Raw genomic sequence first — 21,698 nt, 5'->3', positions numbered from 1 at the left:
ACCAGACACCAAAATAGAGCAAGTTGTATCTGCCTGCAAGACCTGCCAACTCACCAATGTGAGAGCCACATCAAATAAAAAAGGAACCACGCTCAGAGGCACCAGACTGGGAGCCCAATGGGAAGTCGACTTCACTGAAGTCAAACCAGGAAAGTATGGTTATAAATATCTTTTAGTATTTACGGACACCTTCTCTGGCTGGGTGGAGGCATACCCAACCAAGCATGAAACGGCTCAGACGGTGGCTAAGAAGCTACTAGAAGACATCTTACCCAGGTATGGTTTTCCTGCCATGGTAGGATCAGACAATGGATCAGCTTTTATCTCGCAGGTAACACAGGCAGTAGCCAAGGTGGTGGGGGCAAACTGGAAATTACATTGTGTTTATAGGCCCCAGAGCTCAGGACAGGTAGAAAGAATGCATAGAACCTTAAAAGAGACCCTTACCAAATTAACCATGGAGGCTGGTGGGGACTGGGTGACTCTCCTACCATATGCCCTTTACCGGGTTAGGAACACTCTTTACACCTTGGGTTTTACTCCCTACGAGATCATGTTTGGCAGGCCACCCCCGATTATTCCCAACCTTCAAGCTGAACTTCTTGCTGAGTTTAAAGATCAAGAACTTTTTCTTTCCTTGAGAGGGCTCCAGTGGGTGCACGAGGACATTTGGCCGTGGCTCTCTGCCATCTAGGAAGCTGGCCTGACCCCGACACCTCATCAGTACAGACCAGGAGACTGGGTCTACGTCAAGAGGCACCACTGAGAGACCCTCAAGCCACGCTGGAAGGGACCTTACATGGTGGTGCTGACAACCCCCTCTGCTCTCAAAGTAGATGGCATCGCGACCTGGGTCCATCACGCTCATGTTAGGCCAGAGGACCCCTTCTCGATCCGGAAGGACTTCGTCACACGATGGGCCGTCAATCAGGACCAAAACAACCCACTCAAGCTCAAGCTACAGTGCGTTCAACCCACCTAATATTGGTAACTCTGTTAACTCTGCTTGTCATTGCTCATGCTGCCCGGAGTCCCCACGCCCCCCAAAACATCACCTGGCAGATCATAGACACCAGCTCAGGGAAAATACTTAATCAGACCTCCTAGAGCCACCCCAGGGACACTTGGTTTCCAGAACTTTGTGTAAACCTCCAAACTCTGTTCCCCTTGTCACCATAAATGCAGCCGGTCCCATGATTGGGTCCGTAAGCTACATGACAAGGGGGGAATGAAAGAGCGGACCTACGCTGCTGACTCCATCTTGCTCTGTGTCCGCAACCTTGACCACACCTCCTCCCCTTGAGTAACCTCCCACTCACCTGTTCAAACTTCCAGATCAAAACAAGCCCAGTGACCTGCGTAACAGGACTCCGACCCTTCCTTAGCCAATTGACTGAAGCCACAGCCATTACCTCACCAACTGCCCCTAGACCCCAATAAAACCTTTGTGCTTTTGAAACTCTCTCTCCCCAGCATCTCATCACTGCGTTGGTGCAGGTAGGGGATTGAGTTCAAGCTAGCTTGAATAAAGGCTCTTTACTTTTGCATCAGACTCAGCTCCCTGGTGGTCTTTGGGGATCACGAATTCTGGGCATAACAAATAGGTTTCTGGAGGTTAGGCTGTTGATAAGATTGCCCTTTTCTTGTAATTTATAAGATATTGAGTGGGGTAGGGGCAGACAGAGGGAGACAGAGGATCCAAAGGAGGCTTCACGCTGTGAGGGCAAAGCTGGGGGGTGGAGGGGGCTTCAACTCACGACCCTGAGATCAGGACCTGAGCCCTTGGGATGCCTTTTTAAGCCGCTGGAAACAATTTGGATTGCAAAGCATAGAAAACACTGATTCTCGGGGCGCCTGGGTGGCGCAGTCGGTTAAGCGTCCGACTTCAGCCAGGTCACGATCTCGCGGTCAGTGAGTTCGAGCCCCGAGTCAGGCTCTGGGCTGATGGCTCAGAGCCTGGAGCCTGTTTCCGATTCTGTGTCTCCCTCTCTCTCTGCCCCTCCCCCGTTCATGCTCTGTCTCTCTCTGTCCCAAAAATAAATAAAAAAAATGGATAAAAAAAATTTAAAAAAAAAAAAAAAAAAAAAAAGAAAACACTGATTCTCTAACCCTGCATGGCCTTACTAAACAGGGGAAATGGATGGAGGTTACCCTAGGTCCAGGCCTTCACGGCTACCTGGACTCCGGGGCCTCTAGTAGGATGTGTTTGGTCAGTAACCAGGCCAGTAAGCTCCCACCCCAACCCCAATATATTGGGTGATAAATCTGTAAACAGGCCTCCTCCTGATAGAACTCAGTCGCTGAAGGAACACAGGCCATCCCTGAAAAGGGGACCCTCTTTCTCTCTGTTCCTCTGCCTACTAGATGTAAGGGCCTCTCCCTCATTCCTTTCCTGGGTTAAGGGATGTCATTGGAGCCAACTGTGCTTAGTCTACCTCAGGTCGGGACTCTTAAGGAATATTCCCAAGCAGCTGCCGAAAGTCCACTCGTTTGGGGGAAATTCTCTGTCTTCTCCAGCCTGATATGGACTGCCTAATTCCACTCTGGTGGAACAAAAGACATGGCGTCTGCTCTTCTGTCCCAGCTGGCAAGGTTAGAATGGGGAAATTTTCCTTCTCTGCCTTCTGCTGGCATCTCACCTCTTCTGCCTTTCCCTCACCCTCCTCCGGTTTATGCACCACCTTGGGTGTGGCACACATAACTGGTTCCTAGCCCATCCTCAGTGCCTCAGGCACCATGGGCTCCTCTTCCCGCCCTAAATGTCAAGGAACAAAGAGCACCCCCCTCCTTGGACCACCCACTTCCGTTTCCCCCACTGTCCTCCCAGGTAAAATCTGAGAATGGGGAACACATGGATTGTCTTTTAAGTGGAGGTAGGTGAAACATTTCGGCGTTTAAACTAATTTCAGTTTGCTCGTTGAATTAAGCTGTCTTTCAAGTTACCAGCAATTCATATAGAAACTTTTATTCTACCAATGTTTACTAAAGGTCAAATAAGCTCATTGTATCTCGGTTGCAATTTGCTAGCAAGACGATGACTTGAAATAATGGTTAATTTCAACTCTCTCAAAATCTTCATGGGTACTTGCTAAGCTAGCTCTCAAAGTCTGTGGCAACCTGAAACTTTAACGTTTCACTTTAAAGTTTGCATGGCAAATGAGATGAAATTCATGGGACATCTAGGTCTTTTCCAAAGGGAATGCAGTGCAAAGCTTTGATTACTGAACATTGGTTTGTGCTTTTAACTTCTTATTGCAGAGGAATTAAGGCCATTTGGGTCAATTGGAAAACATGCTCTGTGCTTAACTGATTCATGAATTTGCCATCTAAAGAATTCTGCTGTAAACGGTTCTCAACTGGCTACTAGGTTTTCATTGGAGACTAAGGTTTCTAGCAGTTTACCTTCTGTTAAGTGTACTTACGACTGAGTGAATTAAGCCAAGCTACTCTGTGCATAGGAAAGTAGGAGGTATGTAAGAAAGATATAAGGAATGGGAATATGTTTTTCGTTGAGGGTACAAGAAAGTAATTTTGTGCTACATCAGACAGGTTGTTTGGAGAGAAATGGCTTGGGACAAAATCTGAAGGCAAAGGAAAGTTGTAGAAGGGTCATGAAGGCAAATATTTGGAAAGGAATTTTATGTGTGGTAAGGAAGGACTAAGGTCGCCATGGATGGATTTTAAAACTACACTGGGAGAAGATTAAAATTCTGCTTTTCTCTTTTGGAAAGACAAAGTTTTCTTGGATTGTTGATCTGCTCTTGATAAGAAAATGGAAACAGAGTGTTTTGGTTTTTTTTCTTCTTTCCTCTTTGGTCTCCCAGGAAAACCAGAGCTTTAGGTTTCATGATTATCAAGTCTTTGATTACTTCAAGTTAAAACTTCTCAATGGTAAAGGAGCTAGGTTTTGCTAACAAGTATATGATGCTACATATTTGCCTCTGGAATCCCTAATTGCCATCTTGGTTAAATAAGTAATTTAAAATTTAAGATTTGTAATGCTTTGTAATCCTATTTGGAATGCGGTCTCTCAGTTTCTAAGGTTTGAACAAACTTCCCCAAGATTTCCATTGTAAATGAAGTCTGAGCAATTAGGCCTTTTTTTGTGGTATGCTAAGTTAGTTGGAGAAGCATTGCCAACTAATGGTAAACCTTAGGTTCTATTGCTTGGGTAAATGCTGTCACTGCTCAAAGATACATGGAATTCCTAAAGTTTAATTTGTGCTTCTGTAAGGTCCTTCCTCGATATTCTGACTATCAAAGTGTTATGTGCCACAGAAATAACCGAATTCCCTTGTCAATTGCATCATAATGAATGAACTCTCATCAGGTCGTTAACAATGTCCATTTCTGAGATTTTATGATTTATAATTGTTCTTATTCTCTCACAAGACATATTTCATCTTCTAGGAGACTCACAAGAAAAGGACTTCTAGGACAAACACAGGCATTTGAAATCTTTCAGATTAATATTAAAATGGGTAAGAATTTCGAGAACTAAAAAAGCTGCATTCAAACGGAGCAAGAATTAGGAACATGGGACTAAATGAATTGAGGAAGATTATCGTTTAGTGTTTCTTGTTGGAAATATTGCTGGTTCTCTGATGTTTGCTCTTCCAGATTAAGGAAACGTTCTCTTCAGATATCTGTGATATACAGAGATGTCATCAAATATTCACTTGTAAACTGAAGGGTTGAACTTCTCTCTCTACCTAAACCGTCTGAAATTCAAACACTCGCAGTGAGTATTCTTTCTTTCTTGGCCATTACAGTGATTTGCATAAGTGCAATAAGAATCTTCTCCTTGTAACAGGACACCATTGGAAATACTGCTAGTTTACTAAGGCTTCACTGGAAGGTCTTATTTGAGAGACATGCATAGACTCGGAAATGACCCTACAGCTTTAAGGAACTGAGGTTGTGGAGCCAAAAAAGCCCCTTGGAAATGTTGGCTGGATACCTTGCTTAGAGTTTCCAGCAGCCTCACCAGGTGAGTAAAGAATGGCACTCCCTGGAAGGTGCAGGAAACTCAGGATATCTTGGCGACATCGTGAAGAGTAATTCACCCAATTCCACAGGTATTGCAGGCCTGTCTGACAGGAAGTACTTGGCCTGGCTTCTGGCCTCGAGAGGTTCCAAAAGTTCATCTGGAGATTCTTTATAAAGGGTTCCCAGCAAAGCAAACTTCAAAAGATCCTTATGATCAATGACTATTCGTGCTGAGCTTATGTAAATACGTAGGCCAAATTTGACAAGACTGGACTTGTTTTACAAATGAATTAGTCTTGATTTGTCTATCTCTGGAAATGAGGGATTTAGAGAAAATAATGCACATTTATGGATGTTAAATCCAAGTTGTCTTCAAATGTTTGCCTAAACTAGACCACTTGTAAACTTGAGAGATCCTGTCACAATAGCACAGGTTATCCTGTGGGGATAGTAATTCGACCCCGTGGGTATATTATTGAAACAACTGGAAAATGGGATGGGTTCCCCCCAAAAACTGTAGGCAAGGACTTTTCTCACTGTAGACCTATCAATCGATAAAGACAATAGTGCTTTATTATTTACTTGAAGCTGGGTTAATTCACAAGTCTCTATGCAGGCCATGACCTCCCAAAACCTGAAATGACAGCCACCAGAAACCCACCCCATATAAACTGCAAAGACCTGGTCTATTCCAAACATGGGAAGTCTCATGCAACAGGTGACTTAACTCCAAAATAAAAGGGCCCCTACTGGGTCATGTTATGTACTCCCACTGCAGTAAGCTAGAGGGGCATTCTTCATGGGCTCCTGTATGGAAATAAAACATGTTCCCTGTTTACAGGAAGTCAGTGAGCAAACTCATGTGCCTTCTTATTCCTGGGAACCTGTGCAAGACCTCAAACCTCTCTTATGATGGTTGTACTTTTCTTTTTCACTTTTCTTTCCCAGTTTATGCCAACAGTTCCTTCTTAAGATGGGTCGATGGGCCGTTCAAAGGATCACCACAGACATTTGAATTCCAAACTGGAAAGACCATTGTGATTCCTGTTGTCGCTTCCCACTCTCATCTGAGGAAGCTTCAAGCCTGCCATCTAACAACCTCACTGGCGGCACTGGTAGACACTGAGTTTGTAATTTGCTCTAACAAAATGCTGTATATACATTCCAGATTGCCACAAAAATATTCCAGGATTTCTAACTGATATGAACACTGAAATTGATTTAAAGAATCCCTCTCTTTCCTTTAGTGATTGGCTAAACTCCTGGACTGGAGGATTTTTGTCAACTACCCAAGGACTTTTCTTGGGGCTTTTCTCTTGTTATTCTAATTATGTTTTGCTGCTTTCTCCCATGCCTCTCTGCCTGGTGCCAAGACTCCATCACTACAATCACATCAAGCCAAGAGATGAGCCTTGCTACTCAAGAAGGCACACCTTGGATTCAGCTGCCACCACCTTTTGTATCTCCTCTATATATTCCCCAACAGACCAATATTGGCCAAATAGGTAGGGACAACTCTATGCCCCTAGTCAGCAGAAAGAAGCTACAAAAGATGAAACCTTCCATCTTCATCAACCTTAAAGATGCAAGGGTCGACCTTGTTCAGGGGGGATATGATGAGGGAGCATGAGGCAGGCTGAGGGGTAAAGCCCAAGCTAGCCCCCCACCCCCACCCCAGGTGGGATCTGAGTGTTATTCCTTGGACATTCTTGACTACCCCAGATCAAAGAAAAGGGGCTTAAGCCCTTGCCATGGTAATGTGGGAAACTAAGGCAAATGAAACATTAAATTCCCTTACTGTTTATAGCCCATTGACAAGTCCCTGGAATGGGCAGAGTGACCTCCCTCTAACTGCTCAGCTGCCTCAATGATGACACTTTGCTAGGGGCAAAAGAGAGCCTTAGCTTAACATTATCCCAACCTCGAGGACCGTGTAAGTCAACTTCTTTTATTGCAACTGACCCAAGATATATGCTGGCAATCATACTCCAAGCTGATCCCCACCCCCAATATACATCTTATGGATCTCTTGACTGAAGTTTTAGTAAATGGTAATAAATGGTGTGTCCCTAGCAACAGCTAGCCCCTCATGGTCCTGAAAACCTTGCTTCCAACATTCTTTAGCGACTTCATCCCTGACTCCCTGCCAACCTGATGGTATATAATGATGAGTTCCCCGTTAGGACCCCAGTGAAGCTCTTCCTGCACATGGGTCCTGTCCCCATGATTTAATAAAACCACCCTTTGTGCACCAAAGATGTCTTTGAGAAATCTTTCTTGGTCATCGGCTCTGGACCACCCCCACCATCACCCCCAAACTTCATCAGGTCGACAGCAGAACTCCACCCACTGGCTGCTACAGATGCCTTCATTCTGAAGAGCAGACAGTTACCGCATTTGCAGTATCCTTCAGGACCTTCTATGTGCAGGAATCAGCCCACTCAAGTTCTAGTGCACCAGAGCCACTTTCCAAATACCTGAGGGTAAGCCACAAGCCAGTATCTGCTATGAGTCATTACTGGCCTCAAAGGACAGGGGAAAAAAAGCCAATGCCAGAAACTTTCCGTCTCTTTCTGAAGGAACAGTGCAGGAGGTTTCCCTTGGTCCTAGCCCACACATTGTTCATTCTCCTGAGGCAACCACCTTGCCAGGAGTTTGTGCTAGTCACTTTTTTTTTTTCCTCTATCGCATTGTCTTCTGTTAAGAAACAACTTTGTATCTTCTCTGTATCCTTCTCCATCCTGTTTCTCTTTCGCAACAACATTCTCCCTGTTGTCCATTCAGGGACAGTGTCTCGGAGCCATTTTTTCTACTTTTAACATGGGTGTCAGGCCATATTCTTGTCACTCCAGGCTACGTTGGGCCACAGGTCCCTCAAAAATTGCCTTTCAGTACTATGTTGACAAAGGTAAGCCCTGGGCATTTCAAAGTGCCCACCCAGCACTTGAATGCCCTTGTGTAGTCAGGGTCACTGATATTGGGATAGAGCTATCCTCCGTCTTGTGGGACAAGAGGACCATGGAGCTAGACATTTCGTTCTCAGCTTGATCGCATTCTCCGCTGAATTGAAAAACTTTGGCCCTGCGTGTAGCCATTCCAATTCCCTGGCTGTATTGATAAGGGTGTCTTGGGTCCCAAGCAAGGGCAATGAGGCTGTGCTCCACAGAGTGAGTGCCCAGCCCTTCCTAATGAACTCTGACTCTGGTCTGTGCTAACCAAGAGCAGTTTCTGATATCCCAAAGGAAAGATTGCCTTCCTGTCAGTACTTGGTGTTTGGCTGGCTGATACAAGCAATGATGGTTAGCCAAATTGTTTCCCTCCCTGGCCGTTAAAGATGCTTTCAGCATGAAGAGCAGTTGCTTCACCCAGGTGCAGTATTCTTGAGGACCTGCTTAGAACAGAAAGAGAACATTCAGGAACCACTGCACCACAGCCCAGGTCCAAACACGGGCATTAGCCTGAAGCACATACCTGCTACCTTTTGAATCACTGCTGCCTCTACCCTCTGACACGGTGGGAAAGGAGAAGAGTGAACACCAGAAGCTTTAGCTCTCTTTGTGAAGTAGGAATACAGATATCTTGCCTTTGGGCTCCCCCTGTAGACGATGGAGGTTTCCCTTTGCCCTAGCCCATATGTGTTTCTTATCTATGTGTTTGTTATTCCTGAGACCATCAGCTTGCCAGGGGATTGTACTAGTCATTTAACCCTCAGATTTATCCCCTTTTCATCTCTCAGAAGGAACATTGTCCCTCAGTGTATCTATTTCCATTCTCTTACTCTTTATTTAATGTTTATTTGTGCCTCATATGACTATGGAGGGCAGGCTGATGTTGGGGCTCCAGGCAACGGAGTCCAGAGGTTTCTGGAGATAAAGCCCCTGCCTTTTTCTTGTAATTTACTAAAATACTTGTAAATGGATGGCGGCTCTGCCAGTTTAACCCCTTGTTTTCTGTCCTTTCCTTCATCCTTGGGTAGCCCGGAGTGCTTGAGGAATGGCACACATATGGCTCCTGGAGGTGCTATTTGCAAACTAGGACTTGGTTTGCAGGCTGGGTGGGGCAGTGAGGCTGTCAACCACACAGTGAGCTCCCAGGGACCGGTGGTGAGTTTCCACTCTGCTTCTGTGCTAACCAAATTCCTGTCTAACAACCCAAAGGAAAGACTGCCCTACTGTGAGAGAGCGTTTAGTGCTTGGCTTATGATGCTGAAGAGAACATAATCCATGCATACGAGGTATGTTCCAGGACATAGTGCAGAAAGTGGCCATTCAAAACTATTGGGCCACAGGAACCAAGTTTCCAAACACTTGAGCAGCAGCCTGGAGCATGGAGCCGCTACCCCTGAATCCCTGCTGCCTCTATCCCCTGATGGGAAGGGCAGGAAAAAGAGCCAAGGCCAGAAGTCTTCCCTGTCCTTTAGAAGGAAATATGCAGACCTCTTGCAGACTGGGCTGTCAGGAGGTTACCCATTAGAGGTTTAGTTTGTGTCTGGCCACAGGTGTTTCTTACTCCTTAGACAGTACCTTGCAAGGAAATTGTGCTGACACTTCATTGGAATCTTTGTCCCATTCTCATCTATAATCATGCACTTTGGCTTTTCGCCGTTCCATTTCAATACCTCCCCCCCCCTTTGTCAACGTAGTTCCTCCCTGGCTGTCATTCAGAGCCAGTGTCTCTGAGAGCTAGCCTTCCCTTTAAGTTGGGGGATCTGGCCAGATCCTTGTGTCTCGGGCATAGGTTGGGACACAAGACCCCTCGTTATTCACCTTTCAGAACTATGTGGACAATGGGAGGTACAGGCACTTGAGGGTGCCCAGCAGAGTGTCCATGTGTAGGCAATGCCAGGGTTTGGGAGGGAACTGGCTTCACTGCTGGTTGAGGAGAAACGATGTGAGACATTTCATTCCCAGATTTATCCTTATCTCCTCTGTCATGTAGAGCCTTTGCCTTCCATACAGCCCTTCCAATCCATATTCTGTTTTTATGACGACATGATGGGTCACAACCAGGAGGAATTGGTCTGTCAGCCACCCAGCCAACATCCATGATTTCTGATCAACTACCACTCTGGGTCTGTGCTATGTGAGAGCAATCACTTTTTCCCAGAGAATGATTCTCCTGTGCATGAGTGCTTCTTGCTTGACTGGCCCTGGCAATCTCTGTGATGGGTAGCCAGCTTGCCTCCCTCCCCTGGCTGACTGAATTATCCTCTTTCTCTAAGGCAGATGGATCAGGCATGCACAGTAGACCGCAAGACTATTCAGCCCTAAAAAGCCCTGTCAGGGAATGCTGTCCCGTGATTTGGTCACAAAATCTAGAGCACAACAGGATCCCGGGCCTGCAACCACTGAATCACTGAATCAGGGCACTTTCTATGCCCTGAGAGGTAGTTCATACAAAGGATCCCAGGTCAGAAGCATTCCTTCTCTTACTGAAAGTAAAGTGCAGGCCTCATGCCAATTGGGCACCTGGGTGTAGGCGATGGATGGTTCCCTTTGCCCCAGCCCACAAGTGTTTCCTACTATAGTTATCTTCTCGGGAGACTGTGCTAGGCACTTCCTTCTCAGCTTCATCCCATTCTCTTCATCTTGTAAGGATGCACTTTGGCCCTCTGCGTATTTATTTCCATCCTTTTGCACTTTTTTTTTTGAAGCAGGATCTTGCTAGAGTCCACTCAGAGTCCATGTTTCAGAGCAATATCCTCCACTTTAAACTGTGGGCTCTGGCTGAGTCCTGGGAGCTCTGAATAGCCTGGCAATGGGACCTTTTGTAATTTCCCATTAGAACTCTGTGCACAATGAGAGGCCTGGGGCATATCAAGCTGTACATGAATGGATGCATGTAGGCGGTCCCAGAGGTTTAGGGAGGGACTGGCCTTACACATGCAGCTAGAGAAAAGGTAGAGAGAGATGCCCAGCAGCGTTATCCCATTCCCATCTGTCATGTAGAGCCTTGGCTTCCCTTATAGCCATTCCCACCAATTTGCTATTTTCGAAATCTTGGGTCACATTCAGGGATGATTGGGCTTTCACTCATGTCACACAGGCAGAGCCCAAAGATTGGTGCTCAACTTCTCTGGTCCTGTGCTCTGCGAGAGCAAAGAGTACCTTTATATCAGAGGAGGGATGGCCCTCTTGTCCCTGAGTGCTTGTTACTTGGCCAGCTGTGGTAAGTGCAGCAAAGTGCAGAGGTGCCTTCATTTTGAGTCACAGATGGCTGCCATATGCACATTAGGCCTTGGGACCTGGCCAGCACAAAAAGGGCCCTTTCAAGAACTACTGCATCAGATCGACATTGCAAACACTTGATCACCAGCTGGGAGCAGGAAGCCCTTACCTCTAAATCAATGCTGCATCTATTTCCTGATGGGAAGGAGGGAAAAACCACCCAAACCACTTTTCCCTCTGTTTCTGAAGGAAGAATCCATAGCTCTGGCATAATTTAACTCTCAGGTGTAGCCTTGGAGGTTTCCTTTGACACCAGCCCCCAAGTATTTCTTACACCCCAGATAGCCAGCCTGCCAAGAGATAGCAGTAGGCAGTTAATTCTGTTAAGGAAGAACTTTAGTCCTCCAGGTGCCTATTTGCATTTCATTGCTCTTGGTTCAACAAACTGGTGCTACCTGGGAGCCATTAGGAGGAAGAGTGTCAGAAGAACGTCCTCTGTTTAGAAAATGCTAGGATCCATAAGTCTGTGTCAGGTACACAGCCCAGGTGCAAACATTGGTGTGGAGTGCCCAGTCAGTTCCTGAGCCAATGGACAGCTCTCAGTGTAGTGTCAGGTATCCCAGAGGACAGCAGGCCCCTCTGTCGCTGGGGGCTTGGTGCTTAGCTGGAGTAACTGCGGGGATGGGTAGCCCGCTGGCCTCCCTTCCCTGGCTGAGAGAGGTGCCTTCATCCTGCAGAGGAGATGATTCATGCATGCACACCAGGCTCCACGTCCTGGTCAGGGCACAAAGGGACTTTGAAAGGAATACTGCACCAGGCTCGGTTCTAACCATTTGACCATGAGCCACAGCCGACTCCCTGCTGCCCGTCTCCTAGTGGGAAAGGGCAAAGAACACATGCAAAGCCTTTACCTTTGGTAAGGTATGAAGAATGCAGACCCCTTGCTGACAGGGTTCCCAGGTGTAGCCTGTGGTGGGCTCCCTTCACCAAAGTCCACAGGTGTTGCTGCTTCCTGAGACAGCCAACTTGCTAGAACATGGCACTTGTCACTTTATTCTCCGCATCATCCCATTGTCATCCCTAATGAAGAACTCTGGCCCTCTGTGGATCCATTTTCACCCTTTTGCTCTATTTCCAAACTAGGCCCTCTCTGGGATCCATTGCATGTAGTCTCTTGGCAGAATATCCTTGGCATTCCACTGGGGATCCTAGTCGGGTGCTTGTGACTGTGCAAGAGGTTTGGCTACAGGGCCCCTGGTAGGTTAGTGTCAAAACCACGCAGGCATTCAGAGGTCTAGGGCGCTGGAAGGGTCCAGAAGAGAAGGTTGGCACTTCAGCTGAGCCAGAGGGCTGGGAAGTGAGCTGGCCTCCTTTCTTGGCTGAGGGGGAAAGAAGTTGCATAGCCCCTTTCCAGGTTGATCCTGTTGCCTTTGGAGATATTGACCTTTGGCTCTTTGTAAGGCCATTCCCTTTCCTTGGCTCTATGTCTATGTCCCTGGTTAGACTTAGGAGCCATGGGGCTGTCACTCAGCTGGTGCCCAGGGATAGATTTTCACACAAGTCTGTGCATATGGCAGATGGGCACCAAGCAAGGCAGCCGAACCACTGCTAATGGCAGCACTTGCGCTTACCCAGACTTGGATTTACCTTCCAGCTGGGGCAGAGGGGTCATCAGGATCACAGGCACCAGTGCTGCGTGCAGGGCACGTCCACAAGGAAGTTTGTGGGTCAGGGGCTAAGGTGTGAACAGCCCTGTCCATGAGGCAGTGCCATAGCTGCCTAAGCAGCCCAGCAAAGCCACCGTGTGCTCATGGGGTGGCAAACATGGCATTGTTCTGTGCAGCTCTGTCCTCCTTCAGCATGCTCAACAGTAGCAATGGCAACATTTCTGGCTGGCAGGACGAGGTTTACAAGAGCCCCAAGGATAGTGGCAGAAGGCAAGGACTGGCTGATAGGGTGGAACCCAGGAGGGCAGCCTCCTTACTAGTTCACTTCTCCCATTCCACTTTTGCAGGATTAGTGTGCCCTCACAGGAAAGGGATATGCATGATGTGATGCATTGAACAAAGCCAGCAATAACCTACAATGAGGATGAACTGAGTCAAGATGCTGGCCAGTGTGCAATATGCCTGGAAGAAATGCAGAGGGAGATACTAGAGCAGGGTTGCCTTGCCTGTTCACATATCTTTATGGCTGCATTGGTTTAAAATAAATAGATCTTGCCCTGAGTGTCATTCAGACAGTGTAACAACTTCCCATTTTACAGTTATTCTTGTCTTTTCAAGGCACTTGAAAGTCTGCGAGGCTCTGAGGTTGTGTCCCTGTGGCCAAACACAAACACAAAAAGACAGGCCTCCTTCCTTGGCCAGAAATCCGAGTATTGAGAGACTCATGTAGAGGGAAACCATCATACAGGGAAGACTATCCTGCTGAAGAGCCAGGGGTCTTCTGGCCAAACGCATGCCACGGTCCCAGGGAATGGACCAGAATTCCCAGTAGAGGGCCCCGCGTATGACTCTAAGCCACTCAGCTGGAATGGAGCCCAGGGAGGGCTCAGAGTGAAACTAGAGCAAAGGGGTGAAAAATGGATAGAGGGAGGGCCAGAGTTGTACATCAGGGATAAGAATGACTAGTAGCATCTTCGTGAGCTCACTGACTGATGACTCAGGAATGAGAAACACCTGTGGGCTTTGGCAACCGGTGCCATGTGTAAGTTCCAGCTGAGAGCCCTGTCTGCAAGAAGCCTGCCCAGATCTTCCTTAAGCATCATAGGGAAAGACGTAGCTCTGGGTGTGTGTTCTGCCCTTGCCATCAGTCCATAAGGGCAGCAGTGATACAGCGGTAGCAGGGATGTGCTCCTGGCTGATGGGCAAGCATTTGGAAGTGGGACTTGGTGCAGGATTCCATCCAAAGGTACTTTCTGGGCTGACCAGATCCGGGAGTTCCTGCCCACATGAAAACCTGCTGTTCTTCCAAACGAAGGGGTCTCCATTAGTGAGGGGAGGGAGGCCAATTGGCTACCCATGCTCGTGCATACCCTAGCCAGCTAAGCAACACCATGTGCACCGCGATGGGAGGGGCAGATTTCCTCTGGGATATGAGACCCAGAGAACCTTCAATTTCCTCAGGAACTGACTGGGAAACTGGCACCATTTATACAGCCACCGCCGTGTAAGTGACAGCCCTATGCTCCTGGAATGTGAATGGAGACCTAGCTAGAAAAGCAGCAGTGGCATGGGAATGAGTAAGAGCAGTTCCCAAGTTGGCATCTCCAAAGAGAATGGCACCCATCTAGGAAAGAGAGATCTTTCTGAATGAAATCTCAAACCAGACAGGAGGCTGGCTCCCTTCCTCAAACCTCTGGCTGGCCTACACAGAAGCATTCTCCACTGGGCTCCTGCAGATACCCTCGGCCTGGTGATGCCCACAAATTCTGAAACCCAATTCCTACAGCCCCTGTGGCCAAACCTCCTGCCCACTCACTAGCATTGTACCAGACTCCTCACTTCATAAGAAAGGATAGGACTCTGAGACACTGGCTCTGACAAGATTCCAGGGAGAACCTTGTTGCCAATGAAGAGCAGTTATTTACTCTTGCTATAATACCCTGCTAAGAAACCAGAGCTATGGGACAGAAGGTCAGCTGACCTCTGGGACATCAGACTCTCAGAGGCCTCTTTTGACTCTGGAAATGACTGGAAACTCGCCTCCAGTCCTTGGGATTTGGTTGTGGACATGGCAGCCCCATGGTCTTGGTGGGTGACAGTGACCAAGGGGATAGGAGCACCAATGGGATAGGAAGTTGAGACCACGTTCTGCATTCCACTGGGCATGGGGCAATTCGAAGAGGGAGATATCTCTATCATCCCTTCATCTTCTCCCACACAGCAGGCAGGATCCTCCCCTAGCCACTGGCTTCAACTACCCTCAAGCATTCTCCCTGGGTATCTTTACACATCCTAGGTGTGGGGTTGGCCAGAAATTCTAAAACGATCTTGAGGAGGACCCAGGGTAAAACCTACGTCACCATCCAAAGGACAAAGCCAAACAGGAAAGCTGAAAGAAAAGGATTGTACTCTAAGTCACTGGCTCTGCATAAAGTCTACACAGAAACTCTTTGGACAAAAAAGGCTAAGTGGTGGAGATGGAGACTTAGACTCTTGGAGTTCTTCATTACTCTTGAGATTTGGAGAATGTTGACAATGAGGTACCCAGCACAGTCTCCTAGAAAGCTGCTCGTATCTGGAAATAGAAATGCCCGTGGGCTTATGCAAAAGGAGCCCTCTGAAATGGCACACCTGAAAGCCCTGTCAGCAACAAACACCCATTCATTCTTTTGGAGCCAGAGGCGTCTGGCTACATCTGTCCCTCCAACTTTTGGTAGCAGTTGATGGAGCCAACGGTATTTGAGGTGTCACTATTGGGTTCAACTGGCTCTTGCTCAGGAGTCTGGAACAAGGACTTTGTTCCCTATTCGTGGACAAGGATCCTCCTCCACTGACCATGGACTGGTCCATACTGCCCACGTGCCAACTGTGTGCTTCCCTGAACGAAGGCCACTCAATCATCCAGTTCAGGGAGGAGAGATAGCTCCCCTTCACCTCCCATACCACAGCAAGCCAAGCAACAAGCACTCAGGGACTAAAGGCCATCTTTCCTTTGCTAGATCAGAGCCTGAGAGCTCTCCCTGAGCACAGGAGTTTGATGCCTACCCAGGGGGTGCCAGCTGAGTGAGTGATGGCTCCATGGCTCCTAAGGGGGAAAAACGTCAGAAAGAAAGCAAGGGGAAGGAAGTGGGCCCAAGGAGGAGGGGGGCACAAAATTCGACATTTCCAGTGGCAATTGGGACCTACTTGGAAAGAAGGTGTCTTCCTTCACTGGCCCTTGGCCAAAAGGAGGCCAGCTCCCTGCCCAAATCTCTGGCCCAGGCTTCACACAAACATCTCTCTTTTGGGCAACGAGAAATCCCTGGGCCTATCGAGAGCCATATACTTCTGAAACCCAATGAAGTAATGAAGAAAGATCCCTGTGGGAAAATCTCACCCACATTCACAAGGACTGGGTCAGACTCCCCGGTGGAAGGCAGAGGATAGGACTGTGAGACACTGACTCTGTAGGGATTGTGGGAAGAACCCTGTTTCTAAAAATGAGCAAAGATGTGTGATCATGGTAAGGAGGGCCAGAGCTCTCCAGAGATAGGAAGGGGATTTATATGGAGCAAGAGGTGCCCAGCACCTGCTCCTGGCAAACTGGCTATGGGAACAAGAAGAAACACCTGAGCACCTAGGCAAACCAGGCCTCTAGAGTCTGCATCTGGGAGCCCTGTGGGAACAGGCCTGCCTTCTTTCTTCAGGAGGATTTAGAGAGCCCTGGGACTTTGTCTGCTTTTCTTGGTTTCCCAGCACTGAACGGAGTGAGCAGTGACAGTGCTGTAGCCATGAGGTGCCCCCAGCTATGGTTGCAAAGTGTGGAAAGGGGCACTGGGGCCATCTTCCGATAAAAGGCTCTTTCTGGGCTGACGAGCTTCTGGCGCCTCCTGCACGTGTGAACAGTTTGCTACTCAGAAGGAAGGCCCATCCATCAGGCAGAGCAATGAGGCAAACTGGCTCCCCTCCCCCCAGCCCCTGCTACAAAGAGCCAACCACCAAGCACAGGGATTGGAGGGCTATTCTCTCTCAGATAGCCCATGCTCATGGCTGTCCCTGAGCCAAGGACTGAGTGGGCATCCAAAGCCCATCCTTTGGTGCCCTGTGCATGAGTGCCAGCCCCAGGGCTACTAACGTTGATCAAAGACTGAGTCAAAACGACAGGAAGCAAAAGGGACTGGCTGAAGCCAGGACCAAAGGGAACGTGTCGATATGTCCACCCAGTGGGAATGTGATCAATGTGAAAAGGACAGGTTAAACTTCATTTCTCCTAGGTCCAGCAGGAGGCCAGCTCCCCACTCATACAGCTGGCCCAGCCTCCACCCAAAGAGTTCTCAGCTGGACCCCTTCAAATGGCCTAGGGCTCTGCATGTCCATGGAGTCCTGAAACCAAAATGCCAGGGCCCCTTTGGCTCAACCTGTCCCACAGACACAAGGGTTGGTCCACAGTGGGCATTTGCAAGCCTGAAATATTATTCTGACAGACAGAATTGTATGGACCCCAAGATGAACCTTGATGGAGAATAAAGCACTCTCATGAAACCTGATACTCCTAGGGTCAGAGATCTTCATTCAGGATGAGAATTGCATGATGCTGAGAAAACACTGAACAACACAATAAAGGAGCAAGCAGGTGTGGTCAGGAGTCAGAGAAATCTTTTGTGGGCTTCAGCTACAGGTCAACTCCAAAGGATGCCCCTTGGAGCCCTGTGAGCAAGAGACCCTCATTCTCCCATAACAAATAGAGGGAATTTGGGAGAGCAGTGACCCTGAGGTATGAAGAAGGTGTTTCCATGAGATGATCAAGAGGTGGGAACGAGATCTTAGTGCACTATGTTTTCAAAAGGCGTTTTGTGTGCTGATCAGGTCATGCAGCAAAGTGCACATGCACAGACTGCCTGTTCTTCCAAGTGAGGGTATCTCCATCTATGAGGGGTGAGAGTCAATGTGGCTACCCATTCCCATGATGACTGTAGCCTGCTAGGCACTGAGGGCTCAGGGACAGGAGTGCTAGCTCTCCTCTCAGCTATCAGAATCTTAGAGGTCTGCATTGGCACAGGACCTGCCTGGAAACTCACCTCCAATCCATGGACATTGGTTGTGTACGGGACATCCCCAAGGTGTTGGTGTGTGAATTGAGACTAGTTAGAGAAGCAGCAATGGGTTAGTTATGAGTCCCAGGCCAGTCAAAGCTCTGAATTCAAATGGGTATGGGTCAAATCGAGGAAGGACATAATCTATCTTCCGTACCCTCTTCCCACACACGAGGCAGGAACATCCCCTAACCCGTGGCTGAGGCTACCCACAAGTATTCAGCCTCAGCACCTTCACACACCCTAGGTTTGGTGATGGTCACATCATTCTGAAACCAAACTGAGAATGCCCCATTGCAATACCTATCTCACCGTCCCAGGGATACCACCAGACTCACAAGCTGAAAGAAGGGAATGGTACTCTAAGGCAATGTCTCTGAATACATTCCATTCAGAACCTTATGCAAAAACAGGGTAATGAGTGGACATGGAGACACAGACGGCCAGAGTTCTTCCTCACACATGAGATGTGGAGACGTTTGAGAATAAGTATTCAGCACAGTCTCCTATCAAGCTGGTTGTATCCAGAATAAGAAATGCCTGTGGGCTGAGGCAAAGGGAACCCTCTGCAGGAATTCAGCTGGGAGGCCTGCATTCTGATTTTAGGAGACAGAGATTTCTGGCAATATCTCTCCCTCCCACACGTTCTATCTGTTGATGTTGACCCCAGGTTTGAGCTCTAGGTATTTGGTTCTGCTAGTTCTTACAAGTTTGGAACAAGGAAATCATTCCCTGTTCCTGGAAAAGGCTTCCCCTGTGCTGACCCTCTCCTTGTCCCGACTGCTCATGTGCAAACTGCCTCTCAGAATGAAGGCAACACAGTCATCCAGGACAGTGAGACAGGCTGGCTCCCCTTCCCCTTCCGTACTACAGCAGGCCAATCACCAATCTTCCAGGGAATAAAGGCCAGCTTTCCTTTGTTAGCTCAGAGCCTGAGAGCTCTCACTGAGCACAGGAGCAGAATGAGAGTTTGATCCCTATCCAGGTGAGCTACCTGAGTTTCTGATAGCTCCCTGGCTCCTAAGGGAGAAAAACCTGTCAGAAATACAGCAAGGTGAAGGAAATGGGCATGAGGAGGGCCAAAGCTTGAGTTTCCGGTGGGAATTGGGTTCCACTTGTAAAGAAGGTGTCTTACTTCATGTGCCCTTGGCCCAGGAGAAGGCCACTTCTGTGTCTGAGTCTCTTGCCCAACCGACACACATTCTCTGCTGGGACCCTTCCATTGGCCTGGGTCTCTGAATGACCACATACTTCTGGAACCCAATGAATTGATGAAGATGGAGCCCTGTGGCCAAAATCTCTCCCATGGTCTCAAGGACTGGGTCAGAGTCCCAGGTGGAAGGCAGAGGATAGGACCGTGAGACACTGACTCTGAACCGATTGTGGGAAGAACCTTGTTTCTACAAGAGAGCAAGGATGTGTAAAGGTGGATAAGGAGGGTCAGAGCTCTTTAGGGATGGAAAGGGGAATTATGTGCAGAAGGACGGGTCAGGCAGGAGCTCCTGGCAACCTGGCTATGGGAAGAAGAAACACCAGAATCCTTAGGCAACAGCGCCATCTAGCTTCCGCATCTGGGAGCCCTGTCAGCAACAGGCCTGCCTTCTTCAGAAGGACCTAGAGGGCCCTGGACTTTGCTTTTCTTGCTTTCCCCATCATTGAATGGAGTGACCAATGACAGTGCCATAGCTGCCAGGTGCCCCCAGGTTTTTCTCCACAGTGTGGAAAGGGGCATCGGGCCCCTCTTCCTGTAAAGGGCTCTTTCTGTGCTGACCAGCTTCTGGAGCCTCCTGCTTCTGTGTGATCTCTCTGCTTTTCAGAAGGAAGGCCAGGTCCCTCCATCAGGCAAAGCAATGAGGCAAGTTGCCTCCCCTTCCTGCACCCCTTGCTACAAACAATCACCAAGCTCAGGGATTGGAGGGCTCTTCTCCTTTGGGATAGCCGATGCTCATGGCTGTCACTGAGTACAGGACCAAGTGGGACCTGACGCCCACCTGTTGGTGCCCTTTGAGTGAGTGCCAGCTCCAGGGCTCCAAAGGTTGAACACAGACTGAGTCAGAATGACAGGAAAGGAAAGGGAATGTCTCCAGCCTGGGCCAATGTACGTTCAATATTTCCATCCAATGGGAATGTGATCAATGTGGAAGGGTCATGTTAAACTTCATTTTCCCTAGGCATGGAGACCAACTTCCTCCTGATACATCTGGCCCAGCCTGCACACAAACAGTTCTCAGCTTGACCCCTTTGAATGGCCTAGGTGTCTAGATGTCCATGGAGTCCTGAAATCAAAAAGCCATGGCCCATTTGGCTCAACCTGTCCCACAAGTCACAAGGGCTGGTCCATAGTGGACAGTTGCAAGCTGGAGCTATGACTCTGAGTGACTGAATTTGTGGGGACCACAAGAGGAACTGTGGTGGAAGAGAAAGCAATGTCATGAAATTAGATACACCAAGGGCCAGAGTTCTTCATTAAGGATGAGATTTGGGTAATGTTGAGAACAATTGGACCAGCACAGTATATTAGCACACTGGCTTGCTCAGACCTCAGAGGAACCCTTTGTTGGCTTGGCTAAAGGAGTACCTCAAAGGATGCCTCTTGGAGCCCTGTGAGCAAGAGACCCATATTATCCCTTAAGAAACAGAGGGAAGCTTTGGCTTCTGTTGTCCTTCTGCACATCATGTCAGGAGATGGGACAATTATTCTGAGTCATGAAGAATATGCTTCTTTGTGATGATCAATAGGTTTGAACGAGGGTAGGGTACACCATTTATTCAAAAGACTCTTTGTGTGTTGATGAGTTCACGAAGCATGCTGCACATTCACAGTCTGTCTTTTCTTCCAAATGAAGCTATGTCAATTAGGGTCTGTGTTCATGTGGCTACCCTTTCCCACGATACTGTGGTCTGCTATGCACTGAGGGCTCAGAGACAGGCATGCTAGCTGTCCTCTCAGGTATCTGACTCTGAGAGCTCTGTATTGACTCCGGAAAGGCCTGGAACCCCACCTCCAAACCTTGGACCTTGGTTGGTATGGAAGAGCCCCTTGGTCTTGGTGTGTAAACTGAGAACAAGTTAGAAAAACAGCATTGGGATCAGAATCACTATGAAGTGACTCATGGTCCTGCATTTCAAATGGACATTGGTTCAAATCTAGGAAATATCTCTGTCTTCCCTTTCACTTGTCCCGTGTGGGAGGAGGGATCTTCCCCTAACCAGTGGCTTGGTCTACCCACATGCATTCTCCCTGGGCACCTTCAAATACCCTAGGGTTTTGGTTGGTCACACCTTTCCGACAGCTAATTGAGAGGGGCCCAAGAAACACCTATATTACCGAAACATGGCCACCGGCAGAAACCAACTGGAAGAAAGACAGTATATCTCTCAGAAACTGGGTTTAAACAGAACCTGATTTTTTTTAACTAAAAAAGGAGAGCCACGTTGTGTAAATGGAGACACAGAGTGCCAGTGTTCTTCATCACAGCTGACACATGGAGAATGTTGAGGTTGAAACAACCATCACATTCTCCTATCAAGCTGGTTGTGTCAGGAAAAAGAAAAGCCTGTGGGCTTAGACAAAGGGCTTAGACAAAGCCCTCCAAAGGACTGCACACAGGAGTGAGCCTTCTCATCAAGAAGCCTGAAGTCTTTCTTCAGGAGTCAGAGATTTCTGGCTTTGTCCCTTCCGGTATTTCCATCAGTTGTCAGAGGCAGCAGTGTTTGAACTGTAGCTGTTGCATTCTGCCAGCTCTTGCTCAGGAGTCTGGAACAAGGACTTCACTCCCTGTTCTTGGCACGGGCTCTTCCCG

The 21,698-nt window shown here is 48.2% G+C and overlaps 1 long non-coding RNA gene across 1 annotated transcript; it reads left to right on the top strand.

Moving 5' to 3' along the window:
• Nucleotides 1–3,382: 3,382 nt before the first annotated feature.
• On the top strand, nt 3,383–7,286 carry LOC125929722 (uncharacterized). Its single transcript, XR_007459945.1, has 4 exons — nt 3,383–3,469; nt 4,411–4,481; nt 4,621–4,741; nt 5,938–7,286. It is a non-coding gene; the product is annotated as an uncharacterized LOC125929722 (long non-coding RNA).
• Nucleotides 7,287–21,698: the final 14,412 nt, after the last annotated feature.

This window comes from Panthera uncia, chromosome A2 (genome assembly GCF_023721935.1).
Source record: "Panthera uncia isolate 11264 chromosome A2, Puncia_PCG_1.0, whole genome shotgun sequence".
Lineage (NCBI taxonomy): Eukaryota > Metazoa > Chordata > Mammalia > Carnivora > Felidae > Panthera > Panthera uncia.
Note: the sequence above shows the minus strand (reverse complement) of the source record. Positions and strands in the feature narration are given on the sequence as shown.